The sequence below is a fragment of the Bombus pascuorum genome, chromosome 6 (genome assembly GCF_905332965.1).
Source record: "Bombus pascuorum chromosome 6, iyBomPasc1.1, whole genome shotgun sequence".
Classification (NCBI taxonomy): domain Eukaryota; kingdom Metazoa; phylum Arthropoda; class Insecta; order Hymenoptera; family Apidae; genus Bombus; species Bombus pascuorum.
Genome location: NC_083493.1, coordinates 6,399,660 through 6,421,755, shown reverse-complemented (window position 1 = coordinate 6,421,755; position 22,096 = coordinate 6,399,660).

Sequence of the window (22,096 nt, the reverse complement as noted above, 5' to 3'; positions counted from 1 at the left end):
ACGTATAACGTTATATACTATTACTTAATAACGTATAACGTCATATAATAATACGTAATAACGTATAACGTTATATGCTATTACGAACTAACGTATAACGTTATATACTATTACGTAATGACGTATAACGTTATATACTATTACGTAATGACGTATAACGTTATATACTAATACGTAATAACGTATAACGTTATATAGTATTACGTAATAACGTATAACATTATATACTATTACGTACTAACGTGTAACGTTATATACTAATACGTAATAACGTATTTACGTTATATACTAATACGTAATAACGTATAACGTTATATACTAATACGTAATAACGTATAACGTTATATTCTATTACGTACTAACGTGTAACGTTATATACTATTACGTAATGACATATAACGTTATATACTAATACGTAATAACGTATAACGTTATATACTATTACGTACTAACGTGTAACGTTATATACTATTACGTACTAACGTGTAACGTTATATACTAATACGTAATAACGTATTTACGTTATATACTAATACGTAATAACGTATAACGTTATATACTAATACGTAATAACGTATAACGTTATATACTATTACGTACTAACGTATAACGTTATATGCTATTACGAACTAACGTATAACGTTATATACTATTACGTAATGACGTATAACGTTATATACTATTACGTACTGACGTATAACGTCATATACTATTACGTACTAACGTATAACGTCATATACTATTACGTACTAACGTATAACGTTATATACTATTACGTAATGACGTATAACGTTATATACGATTACGTAATGACGTGTAACGTTATATACTAATACGTAATAACGTATAACGTTATATGCTATTACGAACTAACGTATAACGTTATATACTATTACGTAATGACGTATAACGTTATATACTATTACGTAATGACGTATAACGTTATATACTAATACGTAATAACGTATAACGTTATATAGTATTACGTAATAACGTATAACATTATATACTATTACGTACTAACGTGTAACGTTATATACTATTACGTACTAACATATAACGTTATATGCTAATACGTAATAACGTTATATACTAATACGTACTAACGTATAACGTTATATACCATTACGTACTAACGTATAACGTTATATACTAATACGTAATAACGTATAACGTTATATGTTAATACGTGATGACGTATAACGTTATATACTATTACGTACTAACGTGTAACGTTATATGTTAATACGTACTAACGTATAACGTTATATACTATTACGTACTAACGTATAACGTCATATACTATTACGTACTAACGTATAACGTTATATACTATTACGAAATGACGTATAACGTTATATGTTAATACGTAATGACGTATAACGTTATATACCATTACGTACTAACGTATAACGTTATATAATAATACGTAATAACGTATAACGTTATATGCTATTACGAACTAACGTATAACGTTATATACTATTACGTAATGACGTATAACGTTATATACTATTACGTACTGACGTATAACGTCATATACTATTACGTACTAACGTATAACGTGATATACTATTACGTACTAACGTATAACGTTATATACTATTACGAAATGACGTATAACGTTATATACGATTACGTAATGACGTGTAACGTTATATACTAATACGTAATGACGTGTAACGTTATATACTAATACGTAATAACGTATAACGTTATATAGTATTACGTAATAACGTATAACGTTATATACTATTACGTAATAACGTATAACGTTATATAGTATTACGTAATAACGTATAACGTTATATACTATTACGTACTAACGTATAACGTTATATACTAATACGTAATAACGTATAACGTTATATACTATTACGTAATGACGTATAACGTTATATACTAATACGTAATAACGTATGACGTTATATACTATTACGTACTAACGTGTAACGTTATATACTAATACGTAATAACGTATTTACGTTATATACTAATACGTAATAACGTATAACGTTATATACTAATACGTACTAACGTATAACGTTATATACTAATACGTAATAGCGTATAACGTTATATGTTAATACGTACTAACGTACAACGTTATATACTATTACGTAATAACGTATAACGTTCTATACTATTACGTACTAACGTATAACGTTATATACTATTACTTAATAACGTATAACGTTATATAATAATACGTAATAACGTGTAACGTTATATACTAATACGTAATAACGTATAACGTTATATAGTATTACGTAATAACGTATAACCTTATATACTATTACGTACTGACGTATAACGTCATATACTATTACGTACTAACGTATAACGTTATATAGCATTACGAAATGACGTATAACGTTATATACCATTTCGTACTAACGTATAACGTTATATACTATTACGTACTAACGTATAACGTTATATACTAATACGTAATAACGTATAACGTTATATGTTAATACGTAATGACGTATAACGTTATATACCATTACGTACTAACGTATAACGTTATATAATAATACGTAATAACGTATAACGTTATATGCTATTACGAACTAACGTATAACGTTATATACTAATACGTAATAACGTATAACGTTATATACTAATACGTAATAACGTATAACGTTATATGTTAATACGTACTAACGTATAACGTTATATACTATTACGTAATAACGTATAACGTTATATACTATTACGTAATAACGTATAACGTTATATAGTATTACGTAATAACGTATAACGTTCTATACTATTACGTACTAACGTATAACGTTATATACTATTACTTAATAACGTATAACGTTATATAATAATACGTAATAACGTGTAACGTTATATACTATTACGTAATAACGTATAACGTTATATAGTATTACGTAATAACGTATAACCTTATATACTATTACGTACTGACGTATAACGTCATATACTATTACGTACTAACGTATAACGTTATATACTAATACGTAATAACGTATGACGTTATATACTATTACATACTAACGTGTAACGTTATATACTAATACGTAATAACGTATTTGCGTTATATACTAATACGTAATAACGTATAACGTTATATACTAATACGTACTAACGTATAACGTTATATACTAATACGTAATAACGTATAACGATATATGTTAATACGTACTAACGTATAACGTTATATACTATTACGTAATAACGTATAACGTTATATGTTAATACGTACTGACGTATAACGTTATATACTATTACGTAATAACGTATAACGTTCTATACTATTACGTACTAACGTATAACGTTATATACTATTACTTAATAACGTATAACGTCATATAATAATACGTAATAACGTATAACGTTATATGCTATTACGAACTAACGTATAACGTTATATACTATTACGTAATGACGTATAACGTTATATACTATTACGTAATGACGTATAACGTTATATACTAATACGTAATAACGTATAACGTTATATAGTATTACGTAATAACGTATAACATTATATACTATTACGTACTAACGTGTAACGTTATATACTATTACGTACTAACATATAACGTTATATGCAATTCGAACTAACGTATAACGTTATATACTAATACGTACTAACGTATAACGTTATATACCATTACGTACTAACGTATAATGTTATATACTAATACGTAATAACGTATAACGTTATATGTTAATACGTGATGACGTATAACTTTATATACTATTACGTACTAACGTGTAACGTTATATGTTAATACGTACTAACGTATAACGTTATATACTATTACGTACTAACGTATAACGTTATATAGCATTACGAAATGACGTATAACGTTATATACCATTACGTACTAACGTATAACGTTATATAGTATTACGTACTAACGTATAACGTTATATACTAATACGTAATAACGTATAACGTTATATGTTAATACGTAATGACGTATAACGTTATATACCATTACGTACTAACGTATAACGTTATATACTATTACGTACTAACGTGTAACCTCACATACTATTACGTACTAACGCATAACGTTATATAGTATTACGTAATAACATATAACGTTATATACTAATACGTAATAACGTATAACGTTATATACAAATACGTAATAACGTATAACGTTATATACTCTTACGTAATGACGTATAACGTTATATACCGTTACGTACTAACGTATAACGTTATATAATAATACGTAATAACGTATAACGTTATATGCAATTCGAACTAACGTATAACGTTATATACTATTACGTAATAACGTTATATACTAATACGTAATAACGTATAACGTTATATACTAATACGTAATAACGTATAACGTTATATACTAATACGTAATAGCGTATAACGTTATATACTATTACGTACTAACGTATAACGTTATATACTAATACGTAATAACGTATAACGTTATATACTAATACGTAATAACGTATAACGTTATATACTATTACGTACTAACGTGTAACGTTATATACTATTACGTACTAACGTGTAACGTTATATACTAATACGTAATAACGTATTTACGTTATATACTAATACGTAATAACGTATAACGTTATATACTAATACGTAATAACGTATAACGTTATATTCTATTACGTACTAACGTGTAACGTTATATACTATTACGTATTGACATATAACGTTATATACTAATACGTAATAACGTATAACGTTATATACTATTACGTACTAACGTGTAACGTTATATACTATTACGTACTAACGTGTAACGTTATATACTAATACGTAATAACGTATTTACGTTATATACTAATACGTAATAACGTATAACGTTATATACTAATACGTAATAACGTATAACGTCATATACTATTACGTACTAACGTGTAACGTTATATACTATTACGTAATAACGTATAACGTTATATAATAATACGTAATAACGTATAACGTTATATACTATTACGAACTAACGTATAACGTTATATACTATTACGTAATGACGTATAACGTTATATACTATTACGTAATGACGTATAACGTTATATACTATTACGTAATAACGTATAACATTATATACTATTACGTACTAACGTATAACATTATATACTATTACGTACTAACGTGTAACGTTATATACTATTACGTACTAACATATAACGTTATATGCTAATACGTAATAACGTTATATACTAATACGTACTAACGTATAACGTTATATACCATTACGTACTAACGTATAACGTTATATACTAATACGTAATAACGTATAACGTTATATGTTAATACGTGATGACGTATAACGTTATATACTATTACGTACTAACGTGTAACGTTATATGTTAATACGTACTAACGTATAACGTTATATACTATTACGTACTAACGTATAACGTTATATAGCATTACGAAATGACGTATAACGTTATATACCATTACGTACTAACGTATAACGTTATATACTATTACGTACTAACGTATAACGTTATATACTAATACGTAATAACGTATGACGTTATATACTATTACATACTAACGTGTAACGTTATATACTAATACGTAATAACGTATTTGCGTTATATACTAATACGTAATAACGTATAACGTTATATACTAATACGTACTAACGTATAACGTTATATACTAATACGTAATAACGTATAACGTTATATGTTAATACGTACTAACGTATAACGTTATATACTATTACGTAATAACGTATAACGTTATATGTTAATACGTACTGACGTATAACTTTATATACTATTACGTAATAACGTATAACGTTCTATACTATTACGTACTAACGTATAACGTTATATACTATTACTTAATAACGTATAACGTCATATAATAATACGTAATAACGTATAACGTTATATGCTATTACGAACTAACGTATAACGTTATATACTATTACGTAATGACGTATAACGTTATATACTATTACGTAATGACGTATAACGTTATATACTAATACGTAATAACGTATAACGTTATATAGTATTACGTAATAACGTATAACATTATATACTATTACGTACTAACGTGTAACGTTATATACTATTACGTACTAACATATAACGTTATATGCAATTCGAACTAACGTATAACGTTATATACTAATACGTACTAACGTATAACGTTATATACCATTACGTACTAACGTATAATGTTATATACTAATACGTAATAACGTATAACGTTATATGTTAATACGTGATGACGTATAACTTTATATACTATTACGTACTAACGTGTAACGTTATATAGCATTACGAAATGACGTATAACGTTATATACCATTACGTACTAACGTATAACGTTATATACTATTACGTACTAACGTATAACGTTATATACTAATACGTAATAACGTATAACGTTATATGTTAATACGTAATGACGTATAACGTTATATACCATTACGTACTAACGTATAACGTTATATACTATTACGTACTAACGTGTAACCTCACATACTATTACGTACTAACGCATAACGTTATATAGTATTACGTAATAACATATAACGTTATATACTAATACGTAATAACGTATAACGTTATATACAAATACGTAATAACGTATAACGTTATATACTCTTACGTAATGACGTATAACGTTATATACCGTTACGTACTAACGTATAACGTTATATAATAATACGTAATAACGTATAACGTTATATGCAATTCGAACTAACGTATAACGTTATATACTATTACGTAATAACGTATAACGTTATATAGTATTACGTAATAACGTGTAACATTATATACTATTACGTACTAACGTGTAACGTTATATACTATTACGTACTAACGTATAACGTTATATGCTAATACGTAATAACGTTATATACTAATACGTAATAACGTATAACGTTATATACTAATACGTAATAACGTATAACGTTATATACTAATACGTAATAGCGTATAACGTTGTATACTATTACGTACTAACGTATAACGTTATATACTAATACGTAATAACGTATAACGTTATATACTAATACGTAATAACGTATAACGTTATATACTATTACGTACTAACGTGTAACGTTATATACTATTACGTACTAACGTGTAACGTTATATACTAATACGTAATAACGTATTTACGTTATATACTAATACGTAATAACGTATAACGTTATATACTAATACGTAATAACGTGTAACGTTATATTCTATTACGTACTAACGTGTAACGTTATATACTATTACGTAATGACATATAACGTTATATACTAATACGTAATAACGTGTAACGTTATATACTATTACGTACTAACGTGTAACGTTATATACTATTACGTACTAACGTGTAACGTTATATACTAATACGTAATAACGTATTTACGTTATATACTAATACGTAATAACGTATAACGTTATATACTAATACGTAATAACGTATAACGTCATATACTATTACGTACTAACGTGTAACGTTATATACTATTACGTAATAACGTATAACGTTATATAATAATACGTAATAACGTATAACGTTATATACTATTACGAACTAACGTATAACGTTATATACTATTACGTAATGACGTATAACGTTATATACTATTACGTAATGACGTATAACGTTATATACTATTACGTAATAACGTATAACATTATATACTATTACGTACTAACGTATAACATTATATACCATTACGTACTAACGTGTAACGTTATATACTATTACGTACTAACATATAACGTTATATGCTAATACGTAATAACGTTATATACTAATACGTACTAACGTATAACGTTATATACCATTACGTACTAACGTATAACGTTATATACTAATACGTAATAACGTATAACGTTATATGTTAATACGTGATGACGTATAACGTTATATACTATTACGTACTAACGTGTAACGTTATATGTTAATACGTACTAACGTATAACGTTATATACTATTACGTACTAACGTATAACGTTATATAGCATTACGAAATGACGTATAACGTTATATACCATTACGTACTAACGTATAACGTTATATACTATTACGTACTAACGTATAACGTTATATACTAATACGTAATAACGTATAACGTTATATGTTAATACGTAATGACGTATAACGTTATATACCATTACGTACTAACGTATAACGTTATATAATAATACGTAATAGCGTATAACGTTATATACTATTACGTACTAACGTATAACGTTATATACTAATACGTAATAACGTATAACGTTATATACTAATACGTAATAACGTATAACGTTATATACTATTACGTACTAACGTGTAACGTTATATACTATTACGTACTAACGTGTAACGTTATATACTAATACGTAATAACGTATTTACGTTATATACTAATACGTAATAACGTATAACGTTATATACTAATACGTAATAACGTATAACGTTATATTCTATTACGTACTAACGTGTAACGTTATATACTATTACGTATTGACATATAACGTTATATACTAATACGTAATAACGTATAACGTTATATACTATTACGTACTAACGTGTAACGTTATATACTATTACGTACTAACGTGTAACGTTATATACTAATACGTAATAACGTATTTACGTTATATACTAATACGTAATAACGTATAACGTTATATACTAATACGTAATAACGTATAACGTCATATACTATTACGTACTAACGTGTAACGTTATATACTATTACGTAATAACGTATAACGTTATATAATAATACGTAATAACGTATAACGTTATATACTATTACGAACTAACGTATAACGTTATATACTATTACGTAATGACGTATAACGTTATATACTATTACGTAATGACGTATAACGTTATATACTATTACGTAATAACGTATAACATTATATACTATTACGTACTAACGTATAACATTATATACTATTACGTACTAACGTGTAACGTTATATACTATTACGTACTAACATATAACGTTATATGCTAATACGTAATAACGTTATATACTAATACGTACTAACGTATAACGTTATATACCATTACGTACTAACGTATAACGTTATATACTAATACGTAATAACGTATAACGTTATATGTTAATACGTGATGACGTATAACGTTATATACTATTACGTACTAACGTGTAACGTTATATGTTAATACGTACTAACGTATAACGTTATATACTATTACGTACTAACGTATAACGTTATATAGTATTACGAAATGACGTATAACGTTATATACCATTACGTACTAACGTATAACGTTATATACTATTACGTACTAACGTATAACGTTATATACTAATACGTAATAACGTATGACGTTATATACTATTACATACTAACGTGTAACGTTATATACTAATACGTAATAACGTATTTGCGTTATATACTAATACGTAATAACGTATAACGTTATATACTAATACGTACTAACGTATAACGTTATATACTAATACGTAATAACGTATAACGTTATATGTTAATACGTACTAACGTATAACGTTATATACTATTACGTAATAACGTATAACGTTATATGTTAATACGTACTGACGTATAACTTTATATACTATTACGTAATAACGTATAACGTTCTATACTATTACGTACTAACGTATAACGTTATATACTATTACTTAATAACGTATAACGTCATATAATAATACGTAATAACGTATAACGTTATATGCTATTACGAACTAACGTATAACGTTATATACTATTACGTAATGACGTATAACGTTATATACTATTACGTAATGACGTATAACGTTATATACTAATACGTAATAACGTATAACGTTATATAGTATTACGTAATAACGTATAACATTATATACTATTACGTACTAACGTGTAACGTTATATACTATTACGTACTAACATATAACGTTATATGCAATTCGAACTAACGTATAACGTTATATACTAATACGTACTAACGTATAACGTTATATACCATTACGTACTAACGTATAATGTTATATACTAATACGTAATAACGTATAACGTTATATGTTAATACGTGATGACGTATAACTTTATATACTATTACGTACTAACGTGTAACGTTATATGTTAATACGTACTAACGTATAACGTTATATACTATTACGTACTAACGTATAACGTTATATAGCATTACGAAATGACGTATAACGTTATATACCATTACGTACTAACGTATAACGTTATATACTATTACGTACTAACGTATAACGTTATATACTAATACGTAATAACGTATAACGTTATATGTTAATACGTAATGACGTATAACGTTATATACCATTACGTACTAACGTATAACGTTATATACTATTACGTACTAACGTGTAACCTCACATACTATTACGTACTAACGCATAACGTTATATAGTATTACGTAATAACATATAACGTTATATACTAATACGTAATAACGTATAACGTTATATACAAATACGTAATAACGTATAACGTTATATACTCTTACGTAATGACGTATAACGTTATATACCGTTACGTACTAACGTATAACGTTATATAATAATACGTAATAACGTATAACGTTATATGCAATTCGAACTAACGTATAACGTTATATACTATTACGTAATAACGTATAACGTTATATAGTATTACGTAATAACGTGTAACATTATATACTATTACGTACTAACGTGTAACGTTATATACTATTACGTACTAACGTATAACGTTATATGCTAATACGTAATAACGTTATATACTAATACGTAATAACGTATAACGTTATATACTAATACGTAATAACGTATAACGTTATATACTAATACGTAATAGCGTATAACGTTATATACTATTACGTACTAACGTATAACGTTATATACTAATACGTAATAACGTATAACGTTATATACTAATACGTAATAACGTATAACGTTATATACTATTACGTACTAACGTGTAACGTTATATACTATTACGTACTAACGTGTAACGTTATATACTAATACGTAATAACGTATTTACGTTATATACTAATACGTAATAACGTATAACGTTATATACTAATACGTAATAACGTATAACGTTATATTCTATTACGTACTAACGTGTAACGTTATATACTATTACGTAATGACATATAACGTTATATACTAATACGTAATAACGTATAACGTTATATACTATTACGTACTAACGTGTAACGTTATATACTATTACGTACTAACGTGTAACGTTATATACTAATACGTAATAACGTATTTACGTTATATACTAATACGTAATAACGTATATCGTTATATACTAATACGTAATAACGTATAACGTCATATACTATTACGTACTAACGTGTAACGTTATATACTATTACGTAATAACGTATAACGTTATATAATAATACGTAATAACGTATAACGTTATATACTATTACGAACTAACGTATAACGTTATATACTATTACGTAATGACGTATAACGTTATATACTATTACGTAATGACGTATAACGTTATATACTATTACGTAATAACGTATAACATTATATACTATTACGTACTAACGTATAACATTATATACCATTACGTACTAACGTGTAACGTTATATACTATTACGTACTAACATATAACGTTATATGCTAATACGTAATAACGTTATATACTAATACGTACTAACGTATAACGTTATATACCATTACGTACTAACGTATAACGTTATATACTAATACGTAATAACGTATAACGTTATATGTTAATACGTGATGACGTATAACGTTATATACTATTACGTACTAACGTGTAACGTTATATGTTAATACGTACTAACGTATAACGTTATATACTATTACGTACTAACGTATAACGTTATATAGTATTACGAAATGACGTATAACGTTATATACCATTACGTACTAACGTATAACGTTATATACTATTACGTACTAACGTATAACGTTATATACTAATACGTAATAACGTATAACGTTATATGTTAATACGTAATGACGTATAACGTTATATACCATTACGTACTAACGTATAACGTTATATAATAATACGTAATAACGTATAACGTTATATGCTATTACGAACTAACGTATAACGTTATATACTATTACGTAATGACGTATAACGTTATATACTATTACGTACTGACGTATAACGTCAAATACTATTACGTACTAACGTATAACGTCATATACTATTACGTACTAACGTATAACGTTATATAGTATTACGTAATAACGTATAACGTTATATACTATTACGTAATAACGTATAACGTTATATAGTATTACGTAATAACGTATAACGTTATATACTATTACGTACTAACGTATAACGTTATATACTAATACGTAATAACGTATAACGTTATATACTATTACGTAATGACGTATAACGTTATATACTATTACGTACTAGCGTATAACGTTATATACTAATACGTAATAACGTATAACGTTATATACTATTACGTACTAACGTGTAACGTTATATACTAATACGTAATAACGTATTTACGTTATATACTAATACGTACTAACGTATAACGTTATATACTATTACGTACTAACGTATAACGTTATATACTAATACGTAATAACGTATAACGTTATATGTTAATACGTAATGACGTATAACGTTATATACCATTACGTACTAACGTATAACGTTATATAATAATACGTAATAGCGTATAACGTTATATACTATTACGTACTAACGTATAACGTTATATACTAATACGTAATAACGTATAACGTTATATACTAATACGTAATAACGTATAACGTTATATACTATTACGTACTAACGTGTAACGTTATATACTATTACGTACTAACGTGTAACGTTATATACTAATACGTAATATCGTATTTACGTTATATACTAATACGTAATAACGTATAACGTTATATACTAATACGTAATAACGTATAACGTTATATTCTATTACGTACTAACGTGTAACGTTATATACTATTACGTAATGACATATAACGTTATATACTAATACGTAATAACGTATAACGTTATATACTATTACGTACTAACGTGTAACGTTATATACTATTACGTACTAACGTGTAACGTTATATACTAATACGTAATAACGTATTTACGTTATATACTAATACGTAATAACGTATAACGTTATATACTAATACGTAATAACGTATAACGTCATATACTATTACGTACTAACGTGTAACGTTATATACTATTACGTAATAACGTATAACGTTATATAATAATACGTAATAACGTATAACGTTATATACTATTACGAACTAACGTATAACGTTATATACTATTACGTAATGACGTATAACGTTATATACTATTACGTAATGACGTATAACGTTATATACTATTACGTAATAACGTATAACATTATATACTATTACGTACTAACGTATAACATTATATACCATTACGTACTAACGTGTAACGTTATATACTATTACGTACTAACATATAACGTTATATGCTAATACGTAATAACGTTATATACTAATACGTACTAACGTATAACGTTATATACCATTACGTACTAACGTATAACGTTATATACTAATACGTAATAACGTATAACGTTATATGTTAATACGTGATGACGTATAACGTTATATACTATTACGTACTAACGTGTAACGTTATATGTTAATACGTACTAACGTATAACGTTATATACTATTACGTACTAACGTATAACGTTATATAGTATTACGAAATGACGTATAACGTTATATACCATTACGTACTAACGTATAACGTTATATACTATTACGTACTAACGTATAACGTTATATACTAATACGTAATAACGTATAACGTTATATGTTAATACGTAATGACGTATAACGTTATATACCATTACGTACTAACGTATAACGTTATATAATAATACGTAATAACGTATAACGTTATATGCTATTACGAACTAACGTATAACGTTATATACTATTACGTAATGACGTATAACGTTATATACTATTACGTACTGACGTATAACGTCAAATACTATTACGTACTAACGTATAACGTCATATACTATTACGTACTAACGTATAACGTTATATAGTATTACGTAATAACGTATAACGTTATATACTATTACGTAATAACGTATAACGTTATATAGTATTACGTAATAACGTATAACGTTATATACTATTACGTACTAACGTATAACGTTATATACTAATACGTAATAACGTATAACGTTATATACTATTACGTAATGACGTATAACGTTATATACTATTACGTACTAGCGTATAACGTTATATACTAATACGTAATAACGTATAACGTTATATACTATTACGTACTAACGTGTAACGTTATATACTAATACGTAATAACGTATTTACGTTATATACTAATACGTAATAACGTATAACGTTATATACTAATACGTACTAACGTATAACGTTATATACTAATACGTAATAACGTATAACGTTATATGTTAATACGTACTAACGTATAACGTTATATACTATTACGTAATAACGTATAACGTTCTATACTATTACGTACTAACGTATAACGTTATATACTATTACTTAATAACGTATAACGTTATATAATAATACGTAATAACGTGTAACGTTATATACTAATACGTAATAACGTATAACGTTATATAGTATTACGTAATAACGTATAACGTTATATACTATTACGTACTGACGTATAACGTTATATGCTAATACGTAATAACGTTATATACTAATACGTAATAACGTATAACGTTATATACTAATACGTACTAACGTGTAACGTTATATACTATTACGTAATGACATATAACGTTATATACTAATACGTAATAACGTATAACGTTATATACTATTACGTACTAACGTATAACGTTATATACTAATACGTAATAACGTATAACGTTATATACTAATACGTAATAATGTATAACGTTATATACTATTACGTACTAACGTGTAACGTTATATACTATTACGTACTAACGTGTAACGTTATATACTAATACGTAATAACGTATTTACGTTATATACTAATACGTAATAACGTATAACGTTATATACTAATACGTAATAACGTATAACGTTATATAGTATTACGTAATAACGTATAACGTTATATACTATTACGTACTGACGTATAACGTTATATGCTAATACGTAATAACGTTATATACTAATACGTAATAACGTATAACGTTATATACTAATACGTACTAACGTGTAACGTTATATACTATTACGTAATGACATATAACGTTATATACTAATACGTAATAACGTATAACGTTATATACTATTACGTACTAACGTATAACGTTATATACTAATACGTAATAACGTATAACGTTATATACTAATACGTAATAACGTATAACGTTATATACTATTACGTACTAACGTGTAACGTTATATACTATTACGTACTAACGTGTAACGTTATATACTAATACGTAATAACGTATTTACGTTATATACTAATACGTAATAACGTATAACGTTATATACTAATACGTAATAACGTATAACGTTATATACTAATACGTAATAACGTATAACGTTATATACTATTACGTACTAACGTGTAACGTTATATTCTATTACGTACTGACGTGTAACGTTATATACTATTACGTAATGACATATAACGTTATATACTAATACGTAATAACGTATAACGTTATATACTATTACGTACTAACGTGTAACGTTATATACTATTACGTACTAACGTGTAACGTTATATACTAATACGTAATAACGTATTTACGTTATATACTAATACGTAATAACGTATAACGTTATATACTAATACGTAATAACGTATAACGTTATATACTATTACGTACTAACGTGTAACGTTATATACTATTACGTAATAACGTATAACGTTATATAATAATACGTAATAACGTATAACGTTATATGCTATTACGAACTAACGTATAACGTTATATACTATTACGTAATGACGTATAACGTTATATACTATTACGTAATGACGTATAACGTTATATACTAATACGTAATAACGTATAACGTTATATAGTATTACGTAATAACGTATAACATTATATACTATTACGTACTAACGTATAACATTATATACTATTACGTACTAACGTGTAACGTTATATACTATTACGTACTAACATATAACGTTATATGCTAATACGTAATAACGTTATATACTAATACGTACTAACGTATAACGTTATATACCATTACGTACTAACGTATAACGTTATATACTAATACGTAATAACGTATAACGTTATATGTTAATACGTGATGACGTATAACGTTATATACTATTACGTACTAACGTGTAACGTTATATGTTAATACGTACTAACGTATAACGTTATATACTATTACGTACTAACGTATAACGTTATATAGCATTACGAAATGACGTATAACGTTATATACCATTACGTACTAACGTATAACGTTATATACTATTACGTACTAACGTATAACGTTATATACTAATACGTAATAACGTATAACGTTATATGTTAATACGTAATGACGTATAACGTTATATACCATTACGTACTAACGTATAACGTTATATAATAATACGTAATAACGTATAACGTTATATGCTATTACGAACTAACGTATAACGTTATATACTATTACGTAATGACGTATAACGTTATATACTATTACGTACTGACGTATAACGTCATATACTATTACGTACTAACGTATATCGTCATATACTATTACGTACTAACGTATAACGTTATATACTATTACGAAATGACGTATAACGTTATATACGATTACGTAATGACGTGTAACGTTATATACTAATACGTAATAACGTGTAACGTTATATACTAATACGTAATAACGTATAACGTTATATAGTATTACGTAATAACGTATAACGTTATATACTATTACGTAATAACGTATAACGTTATATAGTATTACGTAATAACGTATAACGTTATATACTCTTACGTACTAACGTATAACGTTATATACTAATACGTAATAACGTATAACGTTATATACTATTACGTAATGACGTATAACGTTATATACTATTACGTACTAACGTATAACGTTATATACTAATACGTAATAACGTATAACGTTATATACTATTACGTACTAACGTGTAACGTTATATACTAATACGTAATAACGTATTTACGTTATATACTAATACGTAATAACGTATAACGTTATATACTAATACGTACTAACGTATAACGTTATATACTAATACGTAGTAACGTATAACGTTATATGTTAATACGTACTAACGTATAACGTTATATACTATTACGTAATAACGTATAACGTTCTATACTATTACGTACTAACGTATAACGTTATATACTATTACTTAATAACGTATAACGTTATATAATAATACGTAATAACGTGTAACGTTATATACTAATACGTAATAACGTATAACGTTATATAGTATTACGTAATAACGTATAACGTTATATACTATTACGTACTGACGTATAACGTTATATGCTAATACGTAATAACGTTATATACTAATACGTAATAACGTATAACGTTATATGTTAATACGTACTAACGTATAACGTTATATACTATTACGTAATAACGTATAACGTTATATGTTAATACGTACTAACGTATAACGTTATATACTATTACGTAATAACGTATAACGTTCTATACTATTACGTACTAACGTATAACGTTATATACTATTACTTAATAACGTATAACGTTATATGATAATACGTAATAACGTATAACGTTATATACTAATACGTAATAACGTATAACGTTATATGTTAATACGTAATGACGTATAACGTTATATACCATTACGTACTAACGTATAACGTTATATACTATTACGTACTAACGTGTAACCTCACATACTATTACGTACTAACGCATAACGTTATATAGTATTACGTAATAACGTATAACGTTATATACTAATACGTAATAACGTATAACGTTATATACAAATACGTAATAACGTATAACGTTATATACTCTTACGTAATGACGTATAACGTTATATACCGTTACGTACTAACGTATAACGTTATATGATAATACGTAATAACGTATAACGTTATATGCAATTCGAAATAACGTATAACGTTATATACTATTACGTAATAACGTATAACGTTATATAGTATTACGTAATAACGTATAACATTATATACTATTACGTACTAACGTGTAACGTTATATACTATTACGTACTAACGTATAACGTTATATGCTAATACGTAATAACGTTATATACTAATACGTAATAACGTATAACGTTATATACTAATACGTAATAACGTATAACGTTATATAATAATACGTAATAACGTATAACGTTATATACCGTTACGTACTAACGTATAACGTTATATGATAATACGTAATAACGTATAACGTTATATGCAATTCGAAATAACGTATAACGTTATATACTATTACGTAATAACGTATAACGTTATATAGTATTACGTAATAACGTATAACATTATATACTATTACGTACTAACGTGTAACGTTATATACTATTACGTAATGACATATAACGTTATATACTAATACGTAATAACGTATAACGTTATATACTATTACGTACTAACGTGTAACGTTATATACTAATACGTAATAACGTATAACGTTATATACAAATACGTAATAACGTATAACGTTATATACTCTTACGTAATGACGTATAACGTTATATACCGTTACGTACTAACGTATAACGTTATATGATAATACGTAATAACGTATAACGTTATATGCAATTCGAAATAACGTATAACGTTATATACTATTACTTAATAACGTATAACGTTATATAGTATTACGTAATAACGTATAACATTATATACTATTACGTACTAACGTGTAACGTTACATACTATTACGTACTAACGTATAACGTTATATGCTAATACGTAATAACGTTATATACTAATACGTAATAACGTATAACGTTATATACTATTACGTACTAACGTATAACGTTATATACTAATACGTAATAACGTATAACGTTATATGTTAATACGTAATGACGTATAACGTTATATACCATTACGTACTAACGTATAACGTTATATACCGTTACGTACTAACGTACAACGTTATATGATAATACGTAATAACGTATAACGTTATATGCAATTCGAAATAACGTATAACGTTATATACTATTACGTAATAACGTATAACGTTATATAGTATTACGTAATAACGTATAACATTATATACTATTACGTACTAACGTGTAACGTTATATACTATTACGTACTAACGTATAACGTTATATGCTAATACGTAATAACGTTATATACTAATACGTAATAACGTATAACGTTATATACTATTACGTACTAACGTGTAACGTTATATACTATTACGTACTAACGTGTAACGTTATATACTAATACGTAATAACGTATTTACGTTATATACTAATACGTAATAACGTATAACGTTATATACTAATACGTAATAACGTATAACGTTATATACTATTACGTACTAACGTGTAACGTTATATACTATTACGTACTAACGTATAACGTTATATGCTAATACGTAATAACGTTATATACTAATACGTAATAACGTATAACGTTATATACTAATACGTAATAACGTATAACGTTATATACTAATACGTAATAACGTATAACGTTATATACTATTACGTACTAACGTATAACGTTATATACTAATACGTAATAACGTATAACGTTATATACTATTACGTACTAACGTGTAACGTTATATACTATTACGTAATGACATATAACGTTATATACTAATACGTAATAACGTATAACGTTATATACTATTACGTACTAACGTGTAACGTTATATACTATTACGTACTAACGTGTAACGTTATATACTAATACGTAATAACGTATTTACGTTATATACTAATACGTAATAACGTATAACGTTATATACTAATACGTAATAACGTATAACGTTATATACTATTACGTACTAACGTGTAACGTTATATACTATTACGTACTAACGTATAACGTTATATGCTAATACGTAATAACGTTATATACTAATACGTAATAACGTATAACGTTATATACTAATACGTAATAACGTATAACGTTATATACTAATACGTAATAACGTATAACGTTATATACTATTACGTACTAACGTATAACGTTATATACTAATACGTAATAACGTATAACGTTATATACTAATACGTAATAACGTATAACGTTATATGTTAATACGTACTAACGTATAACGTTATATACTATTACGTAATGACGTATAACGTTATATACTAATACGTAATAACGTATAACGTTATATAGTATTACGTAATAACGTATAACATTATATACTATTACGTACTAACGTGTAACGTTATATACTATTACGTACTAACATATAACGTTATATGCTAATACGTAATAACGTTATATACTAATACGTAATAACGTATAACGTTATATACCATTACGTACTAACGTATAATGTTATATACTAATACGTAATAACGTATAACGTTATATGTTAATACGTGATGACGTATAACGTTATATACTATTACGTACTAACGTGTAACGTTATATGTTAATACGTACTAACGTACAACGTTATATACTGTTACGTACTAACGTATAACGTTATATAGCATTACGAAATGACGTATAACGTCATATACCATTACGTACTAACGTATAACGTTATATACTATTACGTACTAACGTATAACGTTATATACTAATACGTAATAACGTATAACGTTATATGTTAATACGTAATGACGTATAACGTTATATACCATTACGTACTAACGTATAACGTTATATACTATTACGTACTAACGTGTAACCTCACATACTATTACGTACTAACGCATAACGTTATATAGTATTACGTAATAACGTATAACGTTATATACTAATACGTAATAACGTATAACGTTATATACAAATACGTAATAACGTATAACGTTATATACTCTTACGTAATGACGTATAACGTTATATACCGTTACGTACTAACGTATAACGTTATATAATAATACGTAATAACGTATAACGTTATATGCAATTCGAACTAACGTATAACGTTATATACTATTACGTAATAACGTATAACGTTATATAGTATTACGTAATAACGTATAACATTATATACTATTACGTACTAACGTGTAACGTTATATACTATTACGTACTAACGTATAACGTTATATGCTAATACGTAATAACGTTATATACTAATACGTAATAACGTATAACGTTATATACTAATACGTAATAACGTATAACGTTATATACTAATACGTAATAACGTATAACGTTATATACTATTACGTACTAACGTATAACGTTATATACTAATACGTAATAACGTATAACGTTATATACTAATACGTAATAACGTATAACGTTATATACTATTACGTACTAACGTGTAACGTTATATACTATTACGTACTAACGTGTAACGTTATATACACCCTTGGACAAAAAGATAGCACATGTGTGCTATCATTAATTTCTCATAGATAGAGTCCGAATTTCCCAAGTTTGACGAATGGCATATAAACAGTACCTTGTAGTAATAAGGTATATGAGCTTGAAACTGTATCTTCGCTATTCCTCTTGTATTTATCAACAATGATTGTGAAATCCGGTCGGCGAAATGATAGCACACTTTCAAAAGTTGTAGTGTTTATTATCTACTAAATTGTACAAAAATAAAAAACCTTTTAAAATTTAATAATGTGTGGATCCTCCCTTATTCTCCACCACCTCCAGCATTCGTTTCGGCAAAGAACGATATAGTTTTCTAATATAATCCAGCGATATATTTCTCCATTCCTCTTCAAGGCACTTTTTTAACTGATTAATACTTTCAAATTGCCTATTTTCTCTATAAACGGCATTGCTTAATTTACTCCAACAGTTTTCGATTATGTTTAAATCGGGGGAGCATGCAGGCCAGTCCAAAACTGCAATATTTTCTGTTGAAAAATATTCTTTCACAACCTTAGCGGTGTGAACTGCAGCATTATCTTGCTGAAAAATAAAATCTTGTCTCGCAATATGTGTTGCGTACTTTGCAATTTGATTTTGTATCAAATTACGAT